Here is an 18177-nt window from a genome sequence, read left to right as displayed (position 1 = left end):
TGTACAGAGCTTTCGGAACCTCATAGGTTTCCTCTTCCAGTGTACTCTTAAAGATAAAATATACACGGTTCTCATATATCTCTCAAGATTTCTTGCGATCCCAACTCGTAAACCTCGATTATCTTACTTTGTGCACCGATTACAGAACGGGGATGCCCAAGGCAAAAGAATTGGGGACTGGTGTAAAAAGGTTTGGGAACCACTGTATTAGCACCATTGCCAAATAAGCCCTGCGGGCGTGTTTCTCCTGTGCAGTCAGATCGAGCTGCAGCTCCGAGCCAGAAATTACATAAAATATTTATTCCGTTCAAAGCTTTTAGTGATTAAGACTTGGTTTTTATTGCAAAAGAATAACCTTTCACCCAGTTTCCAAGCAAAGGAGAAGGAAATGGAAACGAGAATTTCTACTTAAACCCTTCACTGCCAGACAGAAGAGGGCTTCTAAAAACATATAAAAGTCTAATTTCCTAGTGTGGGAGGGGTTTTGGGTCCCTAGAGCTGGGAACATCCCATTTGAGTCCTGCAGATACCCCCCCTCCCCTCAATCCTTATCTTATCCAAATCTTATTTGTAGTATTTGGTAGTAATCACATGACCGTGGGCAGGTCCCCCATGATGTAACTGAACGGGAAGGGTCTTCACGTCTGTTTCAGTGTTCACTGCGTTGTGCCCCTAAAAAAAACAAGCCTATAGCTTGTTGTACCCATTACATCATTGGGCCTCTTGCCTGCTGCTCCCCATGACGTCCAAGGTACATCAAAGGGCAACAAAGTGGTCAAGGCCGCAATCCTCCATGGCCAATTTTTTGATTTTTATACAGAATAAAAATCCAAGATATTTACCTTTTTATGTGCCGGGGTTTCTGGTCCTTTTGGGGAAAACAATATGGCTGCTATCCAAGCCTTACTCCCACAGGCCAAAAAGAAATCACAGTATCATTAGAGCATGATATTGAATAACCCTGGCAGTAATATTTGGTTTTACTTTCAATTTACCAACACATAATCTCATTAACCTGGGGGTCCTCAAGCTAGAAATAGCCAGGTTCAGCTCCGATGGAACTAGCAATTACTATTATTTTTTCTTCCACAAATGGGGGAATTTGTGCTTTAACTATTTCAGCGCTGTCAATCTTCCGGGATCGTCACCCCCAAGAGACCATGTGGTGGCCACTGGCCTCCATCGACATGAACAGAAGTAGGGGGATTTACTTACGTTCCCTTTGCATTCAACAATCCGGTGAACGTGACGTGATATTCCCATAAAAAAAGGAGATATAATGACATAACCCAGACCGTCATAATGCCCCTGGTGTGCCAGCCCTTATAACCTACAGAGAAGGTGATAGGGCACTCAACGGTAGGCATATGTAACCCGATTCTCACTACATTAAGGAGAACCTTCATTATAACCTATTAAATTATGAATCGGTTACTTTAGTTTGATTGTAAGCTCTTCAGGGCAGGGACACCTTACCCTCCATCTTTACTCTTATGCACTTATCCTTAATTGTATTTTTCTTCCCTGTATTACATTATACAGCTAAAACCCTGTGTACATCGACTGGTGCTATATAGACAGAAAATAATGCAATTAGTTTAATTTTGTTTAGGATCAGCAAATGTTAGGCGGTTGTAGGATCAGCAAATGTTGGGAGGGGGGCAAGATTTTAGCACGAGCTGCTTACAGCAGCCCCCAAACATACCCCTATTCTTTGGCTTTTTCTTCTATTGATCCTCCTGTTCGAGAGATACTTACTGGTTTAGTTTCTACTGTTACAGTTTTGATTTAAGAAATCAAAATGGCGGCCATACCAAGTGGTCCAATAGGATGCCGGAATGTAATGGGCTGGGGGGGGGGAGGGTTTGATGTTACGGATTCCTACTGGATGACGGTGGGCGCCATCTTTAAACAACCAGGAAGCAACACAGTCAACTAACCCAGTAAGTATATTGGGGAAGGGAGATGGGATCCCCAGAGCTAAAAATAGCACAATTCAACTCCAAACCAACCCCCTGTTTCAAATACTGGAAAAAATAAACCGTTAGGCAAAAAAAAAAACCAAACAAACAAAAAACAAAATTGCTGGATTAAGAAAAAAAAAGAGAAGAATCAATAGATGAATTTGCTCAGTTTCTTACCCCACTGCACCATTGTTATCAGTTTGATCTGGGTGAGATTGGGGAGTGAGCCGGCTGAGCCAGAAACAGCAGAGAGAGGCTGCATCAGACTAACTAGGGTCTGAGTTATGAGCTATTTTTTTAAAACCTTCAACAAACATTTCCAGGAACTGTGCTGAAAGGCAGCAGCTGTCTGGCTATTCTGTGGAGCAATCCTTATGTCAGAGGTGCAATCCCATGCCAAGTCCACTGAGAACTAGTGCAGGGGTGGGCAACTCCAGTCCTCATGGGCCACCAACAGGTCAGGCTCAAAGTCAAAGACTGAGCCACTGATTGAGCCACCTGTGCTGAAGCATGGATATCTCGAAAACCTGACCTGTTGGTGGCCCTTGAGGACTGGAGTTGCCCACCTCTGAGCTAACCTATGTGATGCTTAACCCCGTGAATGCCAAGGACAACATTGCTTTGCAATGCATTGGCCAACAGGTGCCCTTTTCGGGCCAACACTGCAGCTGGCCGTCAATTGTCCTGCCTTGCAGAACTGGCAGGCATTGCACAGGTTAATTCATTTCATTACAATGACAGCACCGTGGTATTATTCTCCACTACTGTAGTAATGTTTTGCCACCATTTGGCATTGCCAGTTCTACGGTTTCAGAGCCACCTTATGATTGGATTTCCTTCACACCAGTGATTCCCCATACTCTGCCGTTCCCCGCCTTCAGGCACAATCGTAGGTGTTTACCAGGGTCGGTTAGGCATTGGATAACCCCTCTCCCCCCGATCCTAGTGCGGCGGACCACACCGAGGTCTTCATTTTATATTATTCTCACGCCGTTGTTCAAGCAACTCCGTCCCCTTATTCTTTCAGTGAAGCTTAATTAAAATGGTTTTGTTTTTTTAAATTATACTCAGATTCTCCCACTCAGTATTTATGGGGGATTAGTTGCTTAAGCCAGCGGGGGCGGGGTTTAAAGAGGCCCTGCACACTTCCCGAAGGCACTTAAATTAAGTGCCGGGAGAGCTGCAGGGCCTCTGTAAACCTAACTTACCTTGTTTCCGGCGGCTTCTCACACGCGTCACTATGGCAACCGACGCCGGAACAGGGATGAGGGGGGGGGGGGCGTAGGTGAGGGGACCGTCGGCAGTGAAAAAAGTTTGCGCCCCCCTGGCTTAAGCCTCTAGTACACAGGGGCATAGTCAGTGGCAGATTTCCCATTAGACCTGGGCCTAGGGCGGTAACATTTTGGGGCAGCAAAAATGCGCACCTCCATATACATTTGCCGCGCTTTCGGGTCTATCGGGCCTGATGGGAAGTCACTTGCATATGCCGTCCTCCTCCTTGCTGTCTCCTTTCTGCCGTCCTCCTCCTTGCTGTCTCCTTTCTGCCGTCCTCCTCCTTGCTGTCTCCATTCTGCCGCCCTCCTCCTCTTCCCGATTCGCAGCATCAAAAGACGCCGCAGACCTCACCATCGTGGCGTCACACGGCGTCTCGTTACCATGTCAACATGATGCTGCGTGACGTCACTCGGGTGACGTCCGCGGCGTCCTTTGACGCTGGGAATCAGGAGGAGGGCGGCAGAGAGGAGGGGGCTGGCATATTTAGGTGCCTCGGGGTGGTGGATTTCGAAATCAGCTGCTGGGCCCCATTCACACTCAGTCTCCTACTAGTCCTACCCTTATAATCACACATAACTCTGTAGGTCTCTCCCTTCACTCAGTCCTTCTGCATTTATTTTTCCCATCTTCTCCTCATTTAGGAGATACTTGTCCAACAGAGCCTCTCCCCCCCACCCATATATGCTGTTTTCCCCTGGTGAACCTACCCTCTACCAAAAGTGCATCAATATAGGTTGAGCGGGTGATCCCTGTTCACCGTTCAATTCATTTCACTCCAGGAGAAGGGGGAAAAAAGGGTTAAAACGTGCCTCCGCAGGTCCGAACAAGGGAGAGTCAACACTGAAGTTGGAATTCTGGCAGGCGAGCGATGGAATGACACGATTTTCGCTGGTCACAGAAACCGAAGGCTCTGTTCTGGTATGCCACGATTTCTTTATTGTGCTGTAGGAATGATCCGGTTTCACGTGTTCAGGCACCAATTGTTCCTTACGTGTATGGGAAAGTACTCGAGTGCTACCAACTTGGCCGGTAATGCTACTGATTTAATGCGTTGGGAACACGTCAATGTGTTCCGCCCTTTACCAGCCCATTAACTGATGGTATTCTAAGAGGTGCCAAACCGTAAGGAACCTTTAGGCCCACTGACATGCAAAGTCATGGAGTGGATTATGGCTCAGAATAGTTTAGTACAGGTAGGACCAACTCCAGTCCTCAAGGGCCACCAACAGGTCAGGTTTTTCAGGATATCCCTGCTTCAGCACAGGTTGCTCAATCAGTGGCTGTCAAAAGGCTGAACCATGGACGGAGCCACCTGTGCTGAAGCAGGGATATCCTGAAAAACTGACCTGTTGGTGGCCCTTGAAAAAAGGAGTTGTCTACTCCTGGCTTAATAGATGGAGCCCAAAGTAAGATAGACTGTGGCTGTGGAATAATTCGTTAGACTTACTACACAAAAGAGAAGGGAGCAAATAAAGGGGGTTTCTGCACACACAAAAAAAGGTTTTGTGGCATGATCATAGGATGTTGTACTTATGGGTTAATGTATAAATAATTTCAGGAAGTGTACCTGTTCCGGTGAGGAGAGGCATTTCAGCGGGCACCACGAAGCAGTGGTGCCCGCTGAATTGCCTCTCCTCACCGGAACAGGTACACTTCCTCTACTTGTTATATCAGCCTGGAGCACACAGAACCGGCGTTCATATATATGTGAGTGCAATTGCTGCCCCATGAGAGCTGCCCCAGGCACATAGGTTTATTCAGTTCAGACAGACTGGAGAGGTCAAGGGGGGGTTTAAAGACTCCCCCCTCACAACTCTGCATATCTCTGCCATACCTGGTGCCATCTAGGGGTTTTATGCATACAGCCTCAAGCATGCATTATCACACCAAGTGATCCGGTTCAAATGCAGCTAGATATACTCATTTTTTATCATTGTGGGTTAATACAAAGCTCTGCAGCACCGGGTGATTGGGGTCCTCTACCCCATATTTTTGTTATCAATAATTTCAGAATAATCATTAGAGCTACAGGTGCGCCGACGATTATTCTAAAACTTGCCTTGGAAAATCTGGGGCTATCACCAACAAGATCCAGGTCCATGCTGGGTACATGCTGCAACATTTCAGTGACATTTCTGCAGAGACTAATGGCCCATCGGATTAACACAGCAGGGGTCCCTGGCAGTGCCATTCAGTTTGAATGGGAGTGCTAGGGACCCCCGCTGTTAATCCGATGGGCCATTAGTCTGTCTGCAGAAATGTCACTGAAATGTTGCAGCATGTACCCAGCATGTACTCAGCATGTACCTGGGTCTTGTTGGTGAGTGCCCCAGATTTGTTTAGAATACTCGTCGGCTTTACAGTGGAGCTGCTGTCCGGAAAAGCAGAGGTGGTGGCTGGAAGGAGTCCTATTTAGGCTCGTCAACTGAATACAGATCTTATGGAAATCCTTTTAGGAAGTGTGGGATGGAACTGATTTAGATATACTTTGCATAAGTGGAAAAACAGAACCATTAGCATATCATCCCAGGGTACCTCAGGTGTGCTCCTTTTTCAGCACAGGCATCACTCCCCAAGTTATTTGGCGGGAAGTTTGAGCGTATAAATATACAACTGGAGACACTACTAAATTAAAGCCATCCTCCACAGAGCATTGTGCGCATTGGCGGATTTCCCCGTTAGGCCCGGCCATAGGGTGGCAAATATACATTTGCCACGCTCTCGGGCCTATCAGGCCTGATGGGGAGGCACTTACATGTGTCGGTTGCCTCCTTGCTGCCGCTCTCCTTCTCCTCCGCAGCGTCAAATGATGCAGCAGCGCAGGTCACCAAAGTGACGTCACACGCCATCTTGTTGCCAAGGAGGCGGCCGCAACATATAAGTGCCTAGGGGCGGCGGATTTGAAAATTGCGAGTCCCTCTGGCAGCAAAAGTGTTAACATTTGCACTTAAAACACAGATTGAGACAGACCCGGGGAACATTACATGTGAGAGACATGTGGATGCCTGCAAGGGTTTTTACGTTTAGTTTTTTTTTTTTTTGGATACACTTTTTTTTGCGGTTTCACTACTTGCATTTAGTTTCTTCAGTGCCAAAGCCTCCAGCAATCGTTAATCCCCGAGAATCCCCAATTCTAAATGCGCCTGTCTATGAATTTATAAAGAAATTCCTGATTATAACTCAGCTTATCACTACCACATTCTTATATCATTAGGATACATATATTAACAGAGTTGCCCCAAGGAGGATCAGAAAGATTCCCTCTGTTATTAGCACTCAATGCTGGGTATAAGTAGGCGGACTATAGTGGTCCAACAGGTAATTACTGTTATTGGGTCTATTGACCCATTAAATACCGGGAAGATCAAAAAACAAAAAAGTTTTATTAAATTCAAATATTGGCTAAAAACACATATAAACATTCATCCATTAAAAAGAACTCCATAATGGAGTGGCTGTGTATGCAACCATCAAAGTTAGGTGTAACTTTCTATCGTAAATTCTGGCTGCTCTCACTAAGCATCCATTTCATAAGTATAGTACTGTTCAGGTCAGGTCATCAATTACCACTACACGAGATACACCTAAAAACCTACCATAGATTGTGGTCTGAGCATATGAAATCATGAGTACTAGTATGATGATGGACTAAATCAGTCCTTACTTGAAGTGAAAGTGTACACCAAAATTTCCTATCTGCTAATGCCAATACATACTTGCTGACCTGAACAGTACTATACTTATGAAATGGATGCTTAGTGAGAGCAGCCAGAATTTACGATAGAAAGTTACACCTAACTTTGATGGTTGCATACACAGCCACTCCATTATGGAGTTCTTTTTAATGGATGAATGTATATATGTGTTTTTAGCCAATATTTGAATTTAATAAAACCTTTTTGTTTTTTGATCTTCCCGGTATTTAATGGGTCAATAGACCCAATAACAGTAATTACCTGTTGGACACTATAGTCCACCTACTTATACCCAGCATTGAGTGCTAATAACAGAGGGAATCTTTCTGATCCTCCTTGGATCAACTCTGTTAATATAAGTCCTTCTTCCCTCCAAGCACCTGCTTAAATTGACCTTTATTTTGTTTATACATATGTAACGGTATTTCTGGCCCGGCCTGACCCACCCAATCTCACATTGGCCCCTGTGGTCTAACCGGACCCCATTACAGTGTGAATATGCCTGATGGTGCACCTGCTGGCTACAGGACTCCTGAGTCTCCCGCATGATGGTGTGTGGGGAGGACCCGTCAGACAGGCAGCTGAGGTAGTGTGCTGAGTCTCACCTAGTTCCAGTGCAGCGCCTCCACCTCACCAGGGTCCCTGCGTCCGCAAGGGGATGATCCTGGCGAGGAACTCCTCCGTGGTGCTCCTCTCTGTACACTCATTCCAGATAGATACACGAGAGGGTTTCTGGCTGAACTCATCTTTATTGACACGGCAGGGCAACTGCCCTCCACAAGGAGTATCTTCAGCCACTCATCTCGCCAGTGCTCCCTTTAGTTAGGTATGTCACCTAGATCAGGGATTCACTTATTCCCGCAGGAATCACTGTCCTGTGCCAGGTCCCTGGACACAGCCTCCCATGGAGTTACTATAACATAACTGACACTCTGATAGAACTGGAACTCCTTCCTCAGCTCTGACAAGAGCTGGAACTCCTTTCTCAGCAGAACAACTAACCACTAACTTTAGAACACAGTGCTGTGCCTTATGTAAGCTTCTGAGGCTGACACATCTCTGACATCACTAACCATGGAGTCAGAGCATGTGACCAGTCCCAGCCATACACAGAGCACCCCACCAGGGTGTGAGGGGAAACCTCCATAATTACTGCTGGCATGCCCACACTTACCAGGCCTTACTGCCAACAGGAGAGATGACTGTAGGCATTTTACATGACCGCTACATTCTCCCCCTGGTGAATCCCATCGTCCTCGCTGGGACCTAAATTTGCATACCTCTTTCCAGGAAGCACTGCAACACAAAACATAATTAACATCACACAAATTTCCTCATAATACAGTACACATGAATACAGTCATCCGCCAAGCCCGCCCCGACCAGCAGCCACGAACCCGCGTAATGTCTCAGTACCCCCTTAATAATAGTGATCTGGGTCAGGTTTCCTCACTTCCCGGTTACCCATATCCAGGACCGTAACATAATAATGCCTAGGTGATCCTCTCTCTGGCACATAGGTCACCCTATGTTTGTGAACATTTCTCCCTATGCTCCACACTCGCATCAGGGTGTCTATCCTTTCTTCCGCCTTCTTACCTACAATGTCGCTCCCCCTATTGGCTAAATACAGCTCTATAGTTTCTTGGAGCCACGTTTCCCTATTGTCCTCAATTTCATCCATCAGGGGCTCCGGAACATAGGGATACTCCAACCCATGGGATTTTTTATATTTGGCTATTATAGCCCTCTCTGCCCTACTGACCCTGGTCAGATCAGCATTACCTGCCCTCCCAGGTAACACCCATGATAGGGGCTCATCAGAATCTACTGGATCTGACAGTGTGTCAGGACCCATGGGCGCTATGTCTCTACACTCCAGCTGGAACCACCTCTTCTGTAGTTCCCTGTCCCTCTGCTCGGGTGTAAACTCTCCCTCTTTCCACCAGAAATCTACCACGTCCTCCCGCCGGATGAGGAACCGAGTATGGTCCATCCATGCGGAGTACCCCTCAAATAGTGGAGCCCACCACCGGGTCTCCTTAAAGGGATTAGGCCCTGGTTCCCGGTCGTCATCAAATGAAAATACCCCTGACGACCTTGTGGATCGCGAGTTGAACCACCTCGAGGACCCCGGAGCCTTTACTGCCGGTTGGGGTGCTGTATCCGCCACCCTCAATTCTCCCCCTCCCCGTGAATCACCTTCCGTAGCTCCACTGAGCTGTCTCTCCCCAGTCCGTCTTTCCTCCCCCCCCAAAGGTATGTCCACAGGTTCCAAGCTGGGCGGTGAACCCGGTGACCGTGTGATAGGGGTAGGGGCATTAGCTAGGGCATGGGGTTGGGTATAGGGGCATGGGACGGGACCCCACGGGGTTACGACGCGCTCCTGGCTGTCCGTAGACTGGTCCAAGGATGATGTCTCACCCTCCTCAGTCCTGAGATCGTCTCTCCGATTTCTGGGCAATACGAGCGGTCGGGGACCTTCCCCCAATCGCCGAAGCGTCGCTGCTTTCCCTTCCTGGGTTCCGCCGTCGCCACCGGAAGTGACGTCCTCCCCGGAACCGGAAGCGTCGCCATCTCGCGTTGGACCCCCATGCGGGATCTCTTCTTCCATGACGACATCCGGTTGCTCCGCCGTCGCCACCGGAAGTGATGCCGTCCCTCCACGTGCGCGTTGGGCCTGGCGCGGCCCTTCCAGCGCTTCGCCGTCTGTTGTGACCAGGAAAGAGATAGGGCTTTTTGGCTTACCCGTCCGCAGGGGTGTAGGCGTCTCTCTCCCATCCCCGCCAGGTCCTGGGATGGCGGGACTCCGTCGGTCGGATCGCCGATCTGCGGGGGACGTCCGGTCACTCACCCCACGGGGCGTCGTTCTCCCCGTCTGTCTTTTCCGCTCCGTTCTTGCTACCGCCAGCTCACGGAGGTCCTCATCAGAGTAGTCCCCTCGCCCCGACCTAGGGGTCTCGGGGCGGGGTGAAAGTCTCTTTGCCCCTGTCGCGGGGTTTAATCCAGCCGCCTCAATGGTTAGTGACCCAGCCGACTTGACCGGCTCCAGTCCCCTGTCTCCGGGACTCACGCGGTTGATCCACAGCGCGCCCGGGGACTCAGCAGAGCGCCGTGTCACATCCACCGGGGGGTCAGCAGGCTGTATTGGGACGAACGTGGGCATAGGCCACAGATACAAAGTCCCGCAATGAGGGCAACGTGCCATCGTATTCACAGTACCTCCGGGCAGCCCGCATTGTAGGCAGAGCCCGACTACCGTCTCTGTATTGGTCACCCTCACCACCAGCACCCCGCCGGGCACTGAGTAGGGCTGGGTGGAGACCATAGTGCCCACAGTGGAGGAGCAGGCCATTCTTTGTACAGGAGTCACTTCCTGTACAGGTCTCTCCTTCTCTGTGGTTCCTCGCAACTGAATGGTGGAAGTTGCTGGATCCGCCACTCCCTGCTTCGGCTCCCCCCTTCTCTGACAGAGTTGGAACCCGCCCCCAGGGGTTGCAATAATGGGCGGGTCCCACAGGGGAATATCATGCCCCTTAATTAAGGCCGCACCTCTCTCAGTCCTGGTGGGCGCGGTCTGCGTTTTCGCGCCAGTCTCCTCCCCAGAGCTGGAGTCCTTTCCCGCGGCTAGTTCCCGCCTTCTCCTTGCAGCAGCTTTTTGCACAAGGTACCTTTGTTTGCAAATCACCTCCACGGCCGGAACTACTTTTTGTAGTGGCGCCGTCTGGATATCAGTCCCTAGGCCCAGTGGGTGCATTCCCACAGGCCATAATTGAAAGTCACTCCCCCTGGTAGAAATCAGGGGAGGGTCCCATAGACTCAACGGTTGACTCAGCACAGGGGCTGAATTAGTCACTGTCCATCCCGGCGCAGCCATAGCTTTCGCGCCATGCCCCCCATCAGGGCGGGGCCCTGCTGTTCGCGCCATTCCCGGCCAGCTCTGTGCAAGTCCTGCAGCAGCCATTTTTTCTGCGCCTGGCCCATGCGGTTTCCCTAGCAAGCGGGAACCGCCATTTTGGGTGGTTTTGGCGCCCAAAAAGTCCATTCGTTCGCTCTCCTCACGGGGTTCTCCCCCAATTATTGCAATGTCCTCACATTCTTCAAAGGTGGCCCCTCGCTGTCCCATACAGGATAAAAACGGGGCAGCCATAGCCTTCGCTCCGCTCCAGAGCAGCCTCGTTAAGGACAATTCAGCGACAGTCTGCTCTTCAGTGGGTTGCACTCCACGGGTGCCCTCCCCATCAGCCTCTGTCCGCCATTTTACGTTCTCCGCGCCACGCGGATCCTCCACTCTCTCATAATAGTTGTCGTACATGAGGCTCCACTCTGCGGGGCAGCCACCACACCGGTACAATAAAGATTAGCTCAGATGCACCACCACATGTGTACCTTATCTAGGTGTGACTCAGTGTTGCACTACCTCAGGCTAGGCTCACTCTCTCAGTGTCTGCTGTGACTCCTTCCTCCCAGTCTGTGCTCCCTACGGTGAGTGTCTGGAATGGCTAGGTACTCTGGCTGGCTCTGCCATGCAGTACTTGGGGCGTCTACCTGTCTTGGTCAGCCTAGCGCAGACCCTCTCCAGGACTCCTGACCAAGTTAACAGGCTGTCCCTTCTGGCATCCTACCAACTAGCACTGCCTCAAGGTGACTCGGTCAGCTATAGCCCGCTCCAGACCCCTCACTCCCTTCAGGCCCCTAGGTTGTCCCTGCGAACTGACAATATCCCGTCAGCCCCCTGACCACCCCTAGGTCCGTCCGTACGCAGCACAAAGTGGCAGCAGACACTCTCCCTGTTTCCCAGTGACCTAGCTAAAAGCCTGTCCTGTTGACGGATCTGATCTCAGCAGCGCCTCCAAATGTAACGGTATTTCTGGCCCGGCCTGACCCACCCAATCTCACATTGGCCCCTGTGGTCTAACCGGACCCCATTACAGTGTGAATATGCCTGATGGTGCACCTGCTGGCTACAGGACTCCTGAGTCTCCCGCATGATGGTGTGTGGGGAGGACCCGTCAGACAGGCAGCTGAGGTAGTGTGCTGAGTCTCACCTAGTTCCAGTGCAGCGCCTCCACCTCACCAGGGTCCCTGCGTCCGCAAGGGGATGATCCTGGCGAGGAACTCCTCCGTGGTGCTCCTCTCTGTACACTCATTCCAGATAGATACACGAGAGGGTTTCTGGCTGAACTCATCTTTATTGACACGGCAGGGCAACTGCCCTCCACAAGGAGTATCTTCAGCCACTCATCTCGCCAGTGCTCCCTTTAGTTAGGTATGTCACCTAGATCAGGGATTCACTTATTCCCGCAGGAATCACTGTCCTGTGCCAGGTCCCTGGACACAGCCTCCCATGGAGTTACTATAACATAACTGACACTCTGATAGAACTGGAACTCCTTCCTCAGCTCTGACAAGAGCTGGAACTCCTTTCTCAGCAGAACAACTAACCACTAACTTTAGAACACAGTGCTGTGCCTTATGTAAGCTTCTGAGGCTGACACATCTCTGACATCACTAACCATGGAGTCAGAGCATGTGACCAGTCCCAGCCATACACAGAGCACCCCACCAGGGTGTGAGGGGAAACCTCCATAATTACTGCTGGCATGCCCACACTTACCAGGCCTTACTGCCAACAGGAGAGATGACTGTAGGCATTTTACATGACCGCTACACATACTTATGGGATGAGCGGTTACATCTTCTTTATATCATTAGGATACATTCAGCATGATACATTAAACCGACAATCCCACTTAGCAACACCTTTAAACAACAAGTTAGAAATGTAATAGTTTTGACCCCTTAGAAGGATTCCTTAAATCCACAGATTTGTACCCTATGACAAAAAATATATACTATAATAATAATAATAATAATAATAATAGCATGTTCTTGTATAGCGCTGCTATTTTTACGTAGCACTTTACAGAGACATTTTGCAGGCACAGGTCCCTGTCCCGTAGAGCTTACAATCTATGTTTCTGGTGCCTGAGGCACAGGGAGATAAAGTGACTTGCCCAAGGTCACAAGGAGCCGACACCGGGAATTGAACCAGGCTCCCCTGCAGCAATCTCAGTGTCAGTGAATGTCTTTACTCAATGAGCCGCTCCTTCTCCCTTATATATACGGTTTACAAGGGCTCCACAAATTTATTAGCATAGAGATCTGTTGTCCCACCACTTGTTTGCTTGAAGGCAGGGGCCGTTCCCCTGGCATGTATATTTTACTTTCTAAAGACCCCTTCACAATACTGTACAATAGGGTGGTCTGTTTTTACCTTTACGTTGTCCCTGCTCCCTGATTTTTAAACTGCGTATTTTATTCCTAACAAGAGAGCCAAAGGCCTACAATATTATAGCCAAGCCCCTCTCCCTAGCATTACTAAACATCAAAGAACTTTACCCAAGAAGATAAGACATTGTTTTCCGATAAGTCTGTAAGGGACACCACTCTGTGTTGCCTGGTGGAGGCTTTGCCGTGTGAACAATCCACTGCAGGCTGTGGGGCCTTTTAAAATAAAAATGCTAAAATCCCATCAAAACCAGCTATGGAAAAAAAATGAAGCTTGGAAATCTGCTTGAAAGGATTTCACGTGACTGAGAAAATAAGTCATATTGAGGGGGGAGGGGGGGAGACTGCTCTACAATAAGTCATAATCAATCAACCACGTTTAACCCATTTAAAACTCATTACTGACCTTAGTTCAATTAGGTGCTTTGCCCCATTAACCAGCCCCTAATTAAAGCTGTATGTAGTGTACAGGCTGAAGAATGTGTTGTTGAACACTTAGGAGCAGGGGTGGCCAACTCCAATCCTCAAGGGCCACCAACAGGTCAGGTTTTAAAAACATCCCTGCTTCAGCACAGGTGGCTCAAACAGTGGCTCAGTCAGAATGACTGTTGCTGACGAGCCACCTGTGCTGAAGCAGCGATATCCTCATACCTGGCCCATTGATGGCCTGGACTAGAGTTGTTTAGGAGTATAATTTATGACCCTTAATTGAAATATCTATTCAAAACAGATGTCCAGTTATAAACAAACATTACAAAGATAAGCAAGGTGTCACATGCTAAAGTGCTTTCAGCTTATTGTAAACCCAGACAAGTGAAAAAAATAAGTGTACAATAGCGCTCGCGTGACAACAAATAATATATCATGAAAAACCTGTGATTAAGAGTCCAAAAGGAGTCCTGAAGCTGCCCAAAAGGTTCCTCTGGCTATCTCACAACCAGAAAAGGATGTAGGGATAGAGAACTTCTTGTGGCGCTGAGGCAAGGGGTGCCCTGTGGGGTGGGGAACGAGTGAGGACAAAATCTCTTCTTAGGAATGATGACCCCAGAAAACGGGAGACAAAACATACAGAACACTACAATAGTGCATTACCCAAGGATGATATATAAACAGAGCAATTTAATATGACACAAATACAAAATATAAGACAGCATATATAATTTAAAAACGACTAAGTGCAGCTGCACTTGATGAATAAAACTTGCTCCGCCGTTTAGAAAAATTGGAATCCTACTCACCAAAGGTGGCTAGGACATGTGCATTGGTTTTTGGTATCTTTATAGTCTGTGGACACCGCTCGCTGTGGAATGACACCCGTCAGCTGCTCGAGGGGATCCGTCTTTCGTGCTCTGAGTCAAACGCTACCAGAGTCTCAACGATCGGCTCCTCCACTGACGTCACTTCCGGTATCTGCTACGGTGTCTCTGCTAGTCCAAAAACCCTCCAGCGCGTTTCGAAACTCCTATTAGTGGGTTTCTTCGTCAGGGATCCCACAAGAAGTTCTCTATCCCTATATCCTTATTGCAAACCCAACAGAGGTTGCTAAGTGACACTTGTCATAGGAGACCAGGCAGTTTACACCTTTTTATACCAGGATAATTCATTGAGCAAAACAGGTAATGAAATAAATTGTAGTTTATTCACTTAAAATAGGCATACACACAGTGGAACACAAACTACAGGCAAAAATACACACTTACTTGAGAACTGAGGTAAAAAAAAAAAAACTACTTTACTAGTTGCAGGGAATCATAAATAAGGATTTCCCCCTGACCGGGACTTAGCCCGCAATGTCCTGAACTGAAATCAGCCTGGAGTTCCAGACGACACCGCTCCCCTCACTCCAGAGGACTGGAATTTACTTGCTGGACACCCTGCTTAGAATCTACAAATCTCATTGGCTCAGGGGTTTATAATACTTCTGAGTTTCATTCACAAAACCCTGCAGCCAATCTGGGCGTGGGAGATTCCTAACCAGCCAATCAGAGGGATGCTGGTCTTGTGAAGCTGGGCAAGTGGGGGTGCTGAATCTGCTAAGGGCATGTGCAAGGTTGCCACCTCAGCCACTTGCTATTCAGAAACCACACGCTGGGTTGGGCTCCTCCAAGTCTGGTGGGGCAAAGGGAAATTCAGAGAACTTCCATTCATCCCATGACGTGGGTACTTGAGCTCTTCCCTCCTGCCCAAATGGTCTTGACACCTCAGACATCCTCTGTGGCTTTCATCTTCAATGTCCTATTCAGACTTACTGGCACCAAGTTGGTAGCCACAGCGGCCTGGCAGAACATTGATTCTGAAAGTCCCAGCTCATTTACTGTGCACAAAGCATATATGTACTTAATACACTTTGTTAATAAAATATACACTTTAAAAACCTAAGTCTTTCTGATATGGGAAACAGAATAAAAAGCTGCACTTTATTTTTCACTAGCCATATTCCCAACACGTGTGTGTGCGTGTGTATATATATACACATACATATATATCCTCAGAACCCCTATACCGGTTCTGAGTGACCTGGGCATTTACTGGGTATCTCCCATTAACCTAGGGACCTCTTGACTTTTTCCAGGGACACCTCACATCCCTATGCCCCTTTTACCTTTCTGGTCTGTGCTGAAGCAGGGAACCACTCATGAACCCATATGCAGGTTCTGGGTGACCGGGGGCCTTAACTGGGCATCCCCCTTAACCCAGGGACCCCTCATAGTTACCAGGACACTTTGCATCCCTATGCCCCAATTACCTCGCTGGGCTATGCTGAAGCAGGGAACCCTAGCAGTGAGTCGCGCAACCGTTTCAGGAGAGATATTGCCGGGACAATGTGCCTTTATGTATCCAGGAATCAAGCATGATTCTCGGGTACATTTTTGTGGTATCCAGCAACTCTGGACCGCCACTACCTAGACACATTCTGACAACACTTTCTCTGGAAAAACCCCCCTTGAAACTCCTAGCCCAGCAATCCCTGCTCGCTGACATCCCTGGAAAGGCAGAAACCACATCAAATCTTTATTATCGCACAATTACAGTTTATGCATTTAACAACCCTGGGCTCAAGAGCTGACTCTTCTTGAACCCTTGTTACGGATTAGGGGTAACCAACCCTGCTTAAACCTGTATTTGAGAGCCTGCTTACCCCTCTAACGTCACAACATTCTATTACTATGTTCAACCCCCTTGATGCCAGGCAGGGGTGGGAAATGCATAGCCTCACCGTATCTTGCATGTTAATGGGGTTAAATCCGCGTGAAATGAAGCCTGGAATCTGCTTCTATTTCAGGCCCATCTGAGTTTTAAATGGGAACAAAAATAATGGAACGTGTGCTATCAGCATCTTTGAAGCGTCCGTGATTTAAGATGTGGTATTTCGGAGGTTCCCACAGAGCAGCCTAAGCTTGGACTGTCTGCGTGTGGGTAAATACGGCAGCAGGAACGACTGGGACTGTGGTGGGAACAGCAAACACAGGAATAGCACACACAGCAAGTGCAAGGGAAAATATTCCCTGTGCAAAATCCAGTGGGAAATGCACCATACCACATTCACAGAGACAGCCCCTATTCTGTGCCAGAATGCACCCGTTATAAAGAACAAGAAGAAAGGAGCCTTTATTTTGTATTAAACATAGCAGCATTAAACGGTGCAGTTCTGTCTACGGAAAAATCTATGGAATTGGCTTCCTCAGAAAGATCCAATGAACCCGAACGAAAACACTCATTTCTCTTTTTTTCCATTTAAAAAAATAAAGATGTTTATAGTTTGAGTTTTATGTCATTCTAATCTGAACTGTAGTAACAAAGGAGGGAGAGGGAGTAGGATACCTTTTATTAGACCAACAAGTAGTTGATATGTTAAAAGCTTTTGAACCTCGCAGGGTCCTTCATCAGGTGTGGCAGAAATACAGAAGCAAAATATTATATATACAGTGAGTGTCAGAGAGATATCTGGTTAGAATTGATGTTGGGAGGAAATCCTCACTACATGGACGAAAGCACCAACACGGATACCCACCCTTCTTTGCCTAATTTTAACTGGCAATTATTGATTTCACCTTTATCTAACTATGGCAGCATAATTAGTTTAAACTCTGGATCAATAATTTCCCTTCATATACATCAAATTAGGAATCGTATCACACAAGAGATTAAGTAAAAATTGTAAAAACACGCCAAAGTATTGTTACTATGAAGAGGTTAAACATTTGAAATTTTGAATGAAAAAATACTTGACTAAAAAATAAATAAACGATGTCAGTCCCCTACATTGAATCCATGAAACATGCCACTGACAATAGTTCACTATGGCCTGGTAGGGATGTCCCCCTTTACAGGGCGGCTTTGGTACCAAAACAACTGCATTCGTCCAAACGAGCAGAGATGGGCGAGTTTTTTTGGTGGGTTTGGTCGATTCCATTGTTCTGCGGATCCATCTGAAAGGGCGATTCATGTTTTGTGGATTTTATTATTATTATTATTACCAATACACTCCGCAACCCGTGGATGGATTTGTAGAATCCAATCCGCGGATCGTTAAGAATCCGCCAGCGCATCGCTGAATCCGCGGATTGGATTCGACAAATCCCTCCACAGGTTGTATCCAATGGCGGTTTTTGATGAAACCGCGCAGATTGAAACCGTCCAAACGGATTTTGGGGGTCACATCAGCGAACATCCGGGAAATGGATTTAGGTGGATTCACCCATTTCTAAAAAAAAAAAAAAAGAGCCACATGATGAGAACACTCATCATCAAAGGGGCATTTCTCACAACGAAAAAAGCCTAAACCTTAATAATAATAATAATAATGTTTCATGGCACCGCCAATCTCACCACTCATTTCTAAACCAGGTGAAGAATCAGGCGACAATCTATGGTCAGGATATTGGCTAAGACTTTGTTCATAGCTACCCGACATAGAAAATGTGCCCATGGACTTTCTTTTTGTAATAAAA

At 47.8% G+C, this 18177-nt stretch overlaps 1 protein-coding gene across 4 annotated transcripts in view; it reads right to left on the bottom strand.

Moving 5' to 3' along the window:
* LOC142501185 (transmembrane protein 150A-like) overlaps window positions 1-18177 on the bottom strand; it is a 74528-nt gene that overhangs the window by 40646 nt on the left and 15705 nt on the right. The window lies entirely within an intron of this gene.

The sequence above is a fragment of the Ascaphus truei genome, chromosome 8 (assembly GCF_040206685.1).
Source record: "Ascaphus truei isolate aAscTru1 chromosome 8, aAscTru1.hap1, whole genome shotgun sequence".
Lineage (NCBI taxonomy): Eukaryota > Metazoa > Chordata > Amphibia > Anura > Ascaphidae > Ascaphus > Ascaphus truei.
Note: the sequence above shows the minus strand (reverse complement) of the source record. Positions and strands in the feature narration are given on the sequence as shown.